Here is an 8,442-nt window from a genome sequence, read left to right on the forward strand (position 1 = left end):
AGAAGAGGCTTTGTGGAAGGTAGCAGGAACACCTCAGAAGCAAACACTACTTAAACCACACTGTGATGCACAGCATCTATCAAAGAGAAGTCTGCAGGAAAGCTGCACCCTTTTCACTTTGCACTGGATATGAGTGTCCGGTCTAAAATAACTGCTATGCCATGATCCAAAGTATTGGATAATATAATTCTGTGTAATTCAACCAAATATTTATTTCATGCTAACCTGTGACCCAGTCACTATGTTAGCGTGTCTGGGGATATTAAAAATATGTAAGACATGTTTCACAACCTCATGGAGTTAAGCATATACTTGAAGGAACTTATAATTAATTGAATTGGTTAAAAGGTGGGGTGGGGGGTATTACAAATTTACCTGATTTATTTTTCCTTTTATTTCCTTTAACATATTAGCTTGGACAATCAACAATTGTCATAGTTTGGAGGAAATGTGAATATGTACAAGTAAAATGGAGACACCAGCTTTTATACTGTGCCTCAAGCAACAAAGCTTTTTTCTCTGTTCCGCAGAATCAGTGTTGAGACATACAGGATTAGATATATAATGTGTGGCCACTCTCCAGTAACCACTATTGAACTTCAAAACGAGTTTAGTCATTAGCTTTGACAAATGAGGAGCCTATTATTGATTTTTACACATGTCTATCATGGGATCTATTTAAAAAGAACAGTCAATTCTAAGAAAGATTATGTTAATCTTATTGGTTTGATTTAATAATCGGAGGAGGCAGAGCAGGGACTGAAAAAGAGAGGCCCAGAAATTGGCAATATCTGTATCATTTTCTTAAATCAATTCAAAAAACCATTTGGAAAAAAACATCAAGTCTATCTGTCTTTTCTAAGAAAACTAAGAATATATTGATAAGTCATTCCAGACAATGTTAACCAACAGCTTGAGAAGTTCACGAAAAAAGACATTGACAGGAGGGATACAATTACTAATTTATTTGTCTTTTTATGGTTCAGTTAAGAGTATCTTAGGTAGTCTAGCACATGGCAGCCCGTCAAACTTCACAGGGTAGCTGTCAGAATTTTGACTGATGTACAAGAGCTCCTAGCTCATGTTTGCCCTTCCTTTCAGTGGAGTGCACACAGGTAAGACAGCTTGTTGGTAATTTTTATTTAATGCTCCCAGGATCTGTGGCTACACTTTTATTGAAAGTTCTGACAATAAAATTCCACTCCCTGAAATTTCCAAGGTTTCTGCTGTGAGCACTTCTCCACTTAAACAAGATCTTCCTCTGGGATTAGACAACTCTTGAGGGTCTTTTCTGATGCCTTCTGATCTTGGAGACAGCTGTTTAGTATGTTGGATATGGTTTTATTTTGTTTTGTTTTTTGTTAGCTTTACTGGAAAGGCATCTAAAAGAAAAACAAAACAGAAGGAATTAGCAGTGCAAAGGCACATCAGGGCTTAAGGGAGGCCTTCATAATTCCAAACTGGCAAATGCCAACTTGAACCCAGTTTAACAATTTTTAACCTTTTCTCTAATCCCTCTGTTCCTCAGCTTCAGTCCAATCTACTCATTAAATGAAACTGCTCATTCCATACTAGTCCTGGATGTCAGTTCTAGAAATTTACTTTATTTTTTGAAACGTTGAAAAAGGTTTCAGACTAGAAGACTCAAATAGGCTTGAGTCCTGGACTATTTGCTGTTGGATCAGAAGCCTTTAAATTATACAGGAATTACAGACCAGTGTTCACACCATTTTAAATGCTTGAACAGATGTTTGAAAAAAAGTAAATTGCAATATGGCTATAAAACACCTTAATATACTAAGGGCAACTGCCTAGTATACTTCATCTTTACTCCATCATACAACGTGACATTCAGAGATGTATTACTGTATTTCAAAGTTCATGATCAAAGCTATCACAATTTGGTTACCAATGTGAAACCCAAAACTTGACCTGTATTTTCACACAGAAAGTTGGAATTGCTAGGGAATAAGGCTTGATTGGTAAATCTTTTGAAGGCACGTTTTAAGTTATTAGAGATAATTATTTTCTCTAAGGCGGTAGTCATGTGGTACACTCTCATTGTAATCATATAACCTCTTATATTTGTGTAATTTCAACATTTTGGAATACTATCCCTCACAGCATAATTATTATTTCAAAATAGAAAGGATACTTTATCACATTAAAATGTAGGAAGAATATAAACTCAGAGTAAGTGTAGTCCTTCAAATTGAATGTTTAGCTTTATCAAATAACCAATTTCATTGTTGTATTTGGTAAAGATAAACTTGATTATGCCACAGAAAAAAAAAATCTAAAACTTCAGGGCTTATAAAACAACAAAATGCATTCTTTGTTCAAGTCACGTGTATACTGTTTGTTTGTTTGTTTTTTGAGGGATTGATACGTTCTCCCACAAGGATGTGAAGCCTGAAAAAGTAAAAGAGCAAGGCAGCCCCCACATTGAAACTTAGTATTTCTCCATGGAAGGAACACATATCACCTCCACCCATGTTTATAGTCCAAAGCGAACCACATGACTTAGCTCTAGTTCCACAGGGCAGGAGCTTACAAAACTCTTGCGTTGAGTGACTCTGGGTATTAGTGGACATTACCTAGTCTCATTTTTCCTTTTGAAAATGAAGAAGCCCCAGTGATTTTCCATCTCTGCCTCCTAAGTGGCTGTTATACCAACTGGCCTATAGTAGAAGTTACTACTTGAATTAGGTTTCAAACCCATGTTTTCTGACCTCCAATTCATGTTCCTTCCCATAGCAAAACCTATCTCAGTAGTGCTGTGATTCTTTTAAACGTGTACAAAGATAAAGATAAAAAGTATATTTATAAAGAAGTCAGAATCCAAGGAGTGCTCCTACATCTTTATCTTTTTTTGTTTCAGAACCATCCCCTAAGGTAATTATGTCAGGTGTTTTACCCTGACTGTAGATTTAAGGAAACTAAGGTTTAGCAAGACAGTGGCTTACCTAAGATCCTATAATAATTGGTAGAGCAAGACTCCTGTCTGAATCCCCGAATCCTGTTGTGTGGGGAGTCCTGGTATTTGCCAGTCATCTGGGCGGCAGCAAGCCCTGGAGTGAGCAATGCACCTTTGAGATCTACTACCCTGCCTCTGTTTCAGGTTTGCTTGTCTTCAGACTTTTTTGTTGTGAACTTCTTTTCAATCCTTTGCCCTGACTTTTCTCCCACCACAGTGGGAAAATACTAAAGCTCGTATCAAACTAGAGACGCGCAACACGTTTTCCTTATGGTGTGAGCCCGTGGTGTCACTATAGGCCAAGGCAAAGCAAACTCAGAAGCTGCTTATAGAAGAAATATCCCACATCGTTTGATTTCAAGCTTTTTGCGAAACTTACTAAAATTAGGGTCTAAAATATTGTTTCTGACAATTACATTGATTTTTCATGTTTTTAAAATTCTTTATTTTTTTTTATTGGTGGACACTTTTTTTCTTTAAGTTCTGGGATACACGTGCTGAACGTACAAGTTTGTTACATAGGTATACATGTGTCATGGTGGTTTTCTGCACCTATCAACCTGTCATCTAGGTTTTAAGCCCAGCATGCATTACTTGTCCTAATGCTATCCCTCCCTTTCCACCCCCCAACGCCCAACAGGCCCTGGTGTGTTTCCTTCCTTGTGTTCTTTGATTTTGTTAATCATAATCATAAAGGCTCCTCACCCTCCTTGTTTCTGTCTTACATTAATAAGTTTATTGGCTGAGTAACATCCAAACTGATCCCACTTTTACTGAGAGACACTGGGATACTGATTGTAAAGCACAGGCAAAAATAATTCAGTTCTCCTTTCTAAATTTCCACTGATATTCAGTTATGTCTACATGCTACCAAAAGGTTGTCTTTTTCGTCAGCCTTTCAAATGCTCCCTGAGATTCTGCTACAGAATACAAACAAGTTTTTGGATCTTCAGAGAGAATGTTTGCGTGACCTTGCCCCAAAAGTATACAAAGATCAGATAGACATATTAGAAGTAAGCCTACATATTTTTATATTTTTGTTGTAGATACAAAAGTATCTAATATTTTCTTAGAAAGTTATTTTACCCTGATAGGAATGTGGTTGTTTTAGGTCTTGAAGGATTATTGGTTACCCTGTGGTTTCTGTGAAGTCCAGATGTTTTCAAGATGGTGTTACGTGTGAAAATCATACATTTAGAAAGATTTGAGCTCTTAGACATTCCCTGGAGGTAAATAAGTTTAACACTTTGAGGTTCAAATGAGAATACAGATATTTACATAAGATTTTGCAAAAGGTATCATTTTAGTTATGTTTATAATCTCTGTAGAGTTATTTTAATATGTTAATAGTGCACAAATTAAAATGTAATTAAGTAGTGTGATAATCAAAATGTTAATTTACTCAATGAAAATTGAAATGATTTCAGTCAAAGTTGATTTTATTTTTGAGAATATTTTGAAGTCATCAGTGTTTTGGAAAATAGAAAATTCAACTTAATGTGAGTTAAAATTACTGGTTCTTTCTTAACTGTAAAATGGTATAACAGTGTCTCTCAAACCAACATGAAGATTAGGTACATTGTAGTTAACACAGTGGTAATTCTGCTGACATTAGTTTAGAAATTCTTATAGATTAATATTCAGTTGTCATTAATATTCAACAAATCCAGTAACACTTTCTCATTTATTGAACTTGACTTTTCTAGCATGTCTGACACAGTTTACCATCCATTTCTTCTTTAACATTTCTCTTTCTTTTTTTTTTTTTTTTGAGACAGAGTCTCACTCTGTCGCCCAGCCTGGCCTGGAGTGCAGTGGCGCAATATCGGCTTCCTGCAACCTCCTTCTCCGGGTTTCAAGTGATTCTCCTGCCTCAGCCTCTTAAGTAGCTAGGATTACAGGCATGCGCCACTATGCCTGACTAACTTTTTTGTATTTTTAGTAGAGACAGAGTTCCACCATGTTGGCCAGACTGGTCTCGAACTCCTGACCTCAGGTGATCCGCCCATCTCAGTCTCCCAAAGTGGTGGGATTACAGGCGTGAGCCACCATGGACGGCCAAATATTTCTCTTACACAAGCTTCACAAAACTGAACTAGGCTACTTTTGCTCTTATAACTCACATCCCTGATTGCTCTTTATTTTCTCCTCATATTTCTCTTCCTTCCTCACATAACATACACATAATGAATTTTTCAAGTCTGATTTTCTTTCTACAATGTCTTTGTTTTTTCAGACTTTAAGTCCAGGGGTACATGTGCAGGATGTGTAAGTTTGTTACATAGGTAAATGTGTGCCAGGGTGGTTTGCTGCACAGATCATCCTATCACCCAGGTATTAAACCCAGCATCTGTTAGCTATTCTTCCTGATGTTCTTCCTTCTCCCACCCTCCCCCAACCCTCTGATAGGTCCAGTGTATGTTGTTCCCCTCAATGTGTCCATGTGTTCTCATCGTTCAGCTCCCAATTATATGGGAGAACACACATTATTTGGTTTTCTGTTCCTGTGTTAGTTTGCTGAGGATAATGGCTTCCAGCTTCATCCATGTCCCTGCAAAGGACATGATCTCATGCCTTTTATGGCTGCATAGTATTCCACGGTGTATATGCACCACATTTTCTTTATCCAGTTTATCACTGATGGGCATTTGGGCTAGTTCCATGTCTTTGCTATTGTGAACAGTGCTGCAATAGACATGTGTGCATCTTTACAATAGAAGAGGTTATATTCCTTTGGGTATATACCGAGCAATGGGATTGCTGGGTTGAATGGTATTTCAGCCTCAAGGTCCTTGAGGAATTGCCACACTGTCTTCCACAATGGTTACATTAATTTACACACCCACCAACAGTGTAAAAGCGTTCCTTTTTCTCTACAACCTCACCAGCATCTGTTGTTTTCTGACTTTTTAACAATAGTCACTTTGACTGGTGTGAATGGGATCTAATTAAACTAAAGAGCTCCTGCACAGCCAAATAAACTATCATCAGAGTAAACAGACAACCTGCAGAATGGAAGAAAATTTTTGCAATCTGTCCATCTGACAAAGATGCTAATATCCAGCATCTATCAGGAAAATAAACAAATTTACAAGAAAAAACAAACAACCCCACTAAAAAGTGGGCAAAGGACATCAACAGACACTTCTCAAAAGAAGACATACATGCTGCCAACAAACATATGGAAAAAAGCTCAACATCACTGACCATTAGAGAAATGCAAATCTTCAACATCTTAGTATTTAGGTGCTCTATGGCAGTGATTATCTTCAGTTCCAAATGTGTTATTTCTGCTGGACATTCTTGTAAAAGTTGTCTGAACTTTAAATGTAACATTCCAAATATAATTTTTAAATGTAAAAGCAAAAGCTCCCACAGACATTCACATTTCTGCCAGTGGTATTGCTAGTCACCTAGTTATCCAGGCTGGAAATCTTAGCCCTCAATTTTACAAACCTCTCACTAGAAAAGTATTCTCCCTCTAACTTGTTAAATTTAGTGTTCTAACTATAAACTATCACTTGAATTTATTTCCTTCTTCCTACTTTTTCTGCAAATTCATTTTCTTCATTAACTTGGACTGTTGAATAGACCCCTAACCAATCTCCCTGCTTCTAGTCTTTCACTTGGCCAGTCCATCCATCATACCACTTCTACACCGACCATCTCATCACTCCATCCTTCTGCTTGGGAAAACCAAACGAGAAAAAAAATGCTTCCTACTACCTGGACAACAAAGCCCCAAATTCCTAACCTCACTTTATTGATCTACCTTTTCTCTCATCTTCACCTATTCCTTCTTTCTCTAACCTGTTTTTTAATCTATATCTGCTACTATTCTAATGCATATGATCTGTTTTTATCAATAAAAATTACCCCATATTTTCTGACTGTAACTTGCAATTCCCTACCTTACAGCTTTGACAAGTTTGTGTGCCAGAAATAGCACAGAGTAGGGGCAGATTGGACCACTTTCTTACCCTTGTCTGCTGGCCAGTTTGTCCCCCTAAATACATAAAACCCAGGTGAAAACAGAGGACCGTTGGGAGGCCGAGGCAGGCGGATCACGAAGTCAGGAGATCGAGACTATCCTGGCTTACACGGTGAAACCTCTTCTCTACCAAAAATAACAAAAATTAACCGAGTGTGGTGGCGGACCCCTGTACTCCCAGCTACTCGGGAGGCTGAGGCAGGAGAATGGCCTGAACCTGGGAGGCGGAGATGGCAGTGAGCCGAGATCGCACCACTGAACTCCAGCCTGGGCGACAGAGCGAGACTCCATCTCAAAAAAACAAAACAAAACAACAACAAAAAACGGAGGACAGGTATTGAAAATACAACTTCAAGGAAAGGCTCTATCTTTGAAGCCCTTGACAATCACACTGTCATAGGTAAGTCTGCCTCATATGGATATATTTAAATATATATGGACATATATTTAAATTCCTGTCCTATTCAGTCTGAACTCAAATTCTAACACATCCATTTAATTTTCTTTTATTCTTTAAAGAATGTCTCTAAGCACTTCTATAGCATTTTATTAACTTCTCTAAGGAGCTATTTTCCGTTATAGTATTATATTGTTTTATGTACCTACCTTACCCTTCATTTCTAGTTTATAAACAAGGTGAGGAGAATCTTTATAACACTCATTTCTGTATACTCCACATAACCTAACAAAGGCATTCAAATATATGAACTATTTGCATCTGCTTAACTAAATTTTTTATAGTAGTAGGAGGAGTCAAGCTAGATTCTCTCCATTTTTAATCTGGTCCATTTTATTTGGTTTTTGTTCTGACATTATAAACCAGTAATTATTTATATTTTCATTTCACAAAGACATTGCATTGTGTCTATTATTTGATCTCTTCTCTCCTGATCAAATTTATTTTGTTTTAAAGTCATTATATACTTCCTTAATATATACTGCATCTTTATGGAGAAATCTATATACATACCTATCGCATACATACATATTCATATGCACGCACTTAAACATATAGATGTATATCTGTAAACATATAGATGTATATCTAGATATACATCTATGTTCTGACTACTAGGATTTTGTGAGATGATACATTTCTTGGAATCTATGACAATGACTTGTGTAACTTTTTGTGTCCTGTCAGTACCTTGCTCAATGCTGGATTCATAGTCAGTGCTCTATGTTTAGTATCCGTTTTTAGTAAATTTTATTTTTTGAAAATTCAAAATATGGAGCACTGATCAGTCTTGTATATGTGTACATGAATTATAGCAATTTTTTTAGATTAGGTTAAATTTATTTATTATTATTATTATTATTATTATTCTTTAAGTTCTAGGGTACATGTGCATAACGTGCAGGTTTGTTACATATATATACTTGTGCCATGTTGGTGTGCTGCACCCATCAACTCGTCAGCACCCATCAACTCGTCATTTACATCAGGTATAACTTCCAATGCAATCCCTCCCCC

The 8,442-nt window shown here is 36.9% G+C and overlaps 1 long non-coding RNA gene across 1 annotated transcript; it reads right to left on the bottom strand.

The window, feature by feature from the left end:
- Positions 1-950: 950 nt before the first annotated feature.
- LOC105504995 lies at positions 951-3,247 on the bottom strand. The gene is made up of 2 exons (XR_001000680.1): positions 2,967-3,247; positions 951-1,382 (listed from the first exon to the last, which is right to left on the bottom strand). It is a non-coding gene; the product is annotated as an uncharacterized LOC105504995 (long non-coding RNA).
- Positions 3,248-8,442: the final 5,195 nt, after the last annotated feature.

The sequence above is a fragment of the Colobus angolensis genome, unplaced genomic scaffold (genome assembly GCF_000951035.1).
Source record: "Colobus angolensis palliatus isolate OR3802 unplaced genomic scaffold, Cang.pa_1.0 Scaffold97, whole genome shotgun sequence".
NCBI classification, from domain to species: Eukaryota; Metazoa; Chordata; class Mammalia; order Primates; family Cercopithecidae; genus Colobus; species Colobus angolensis.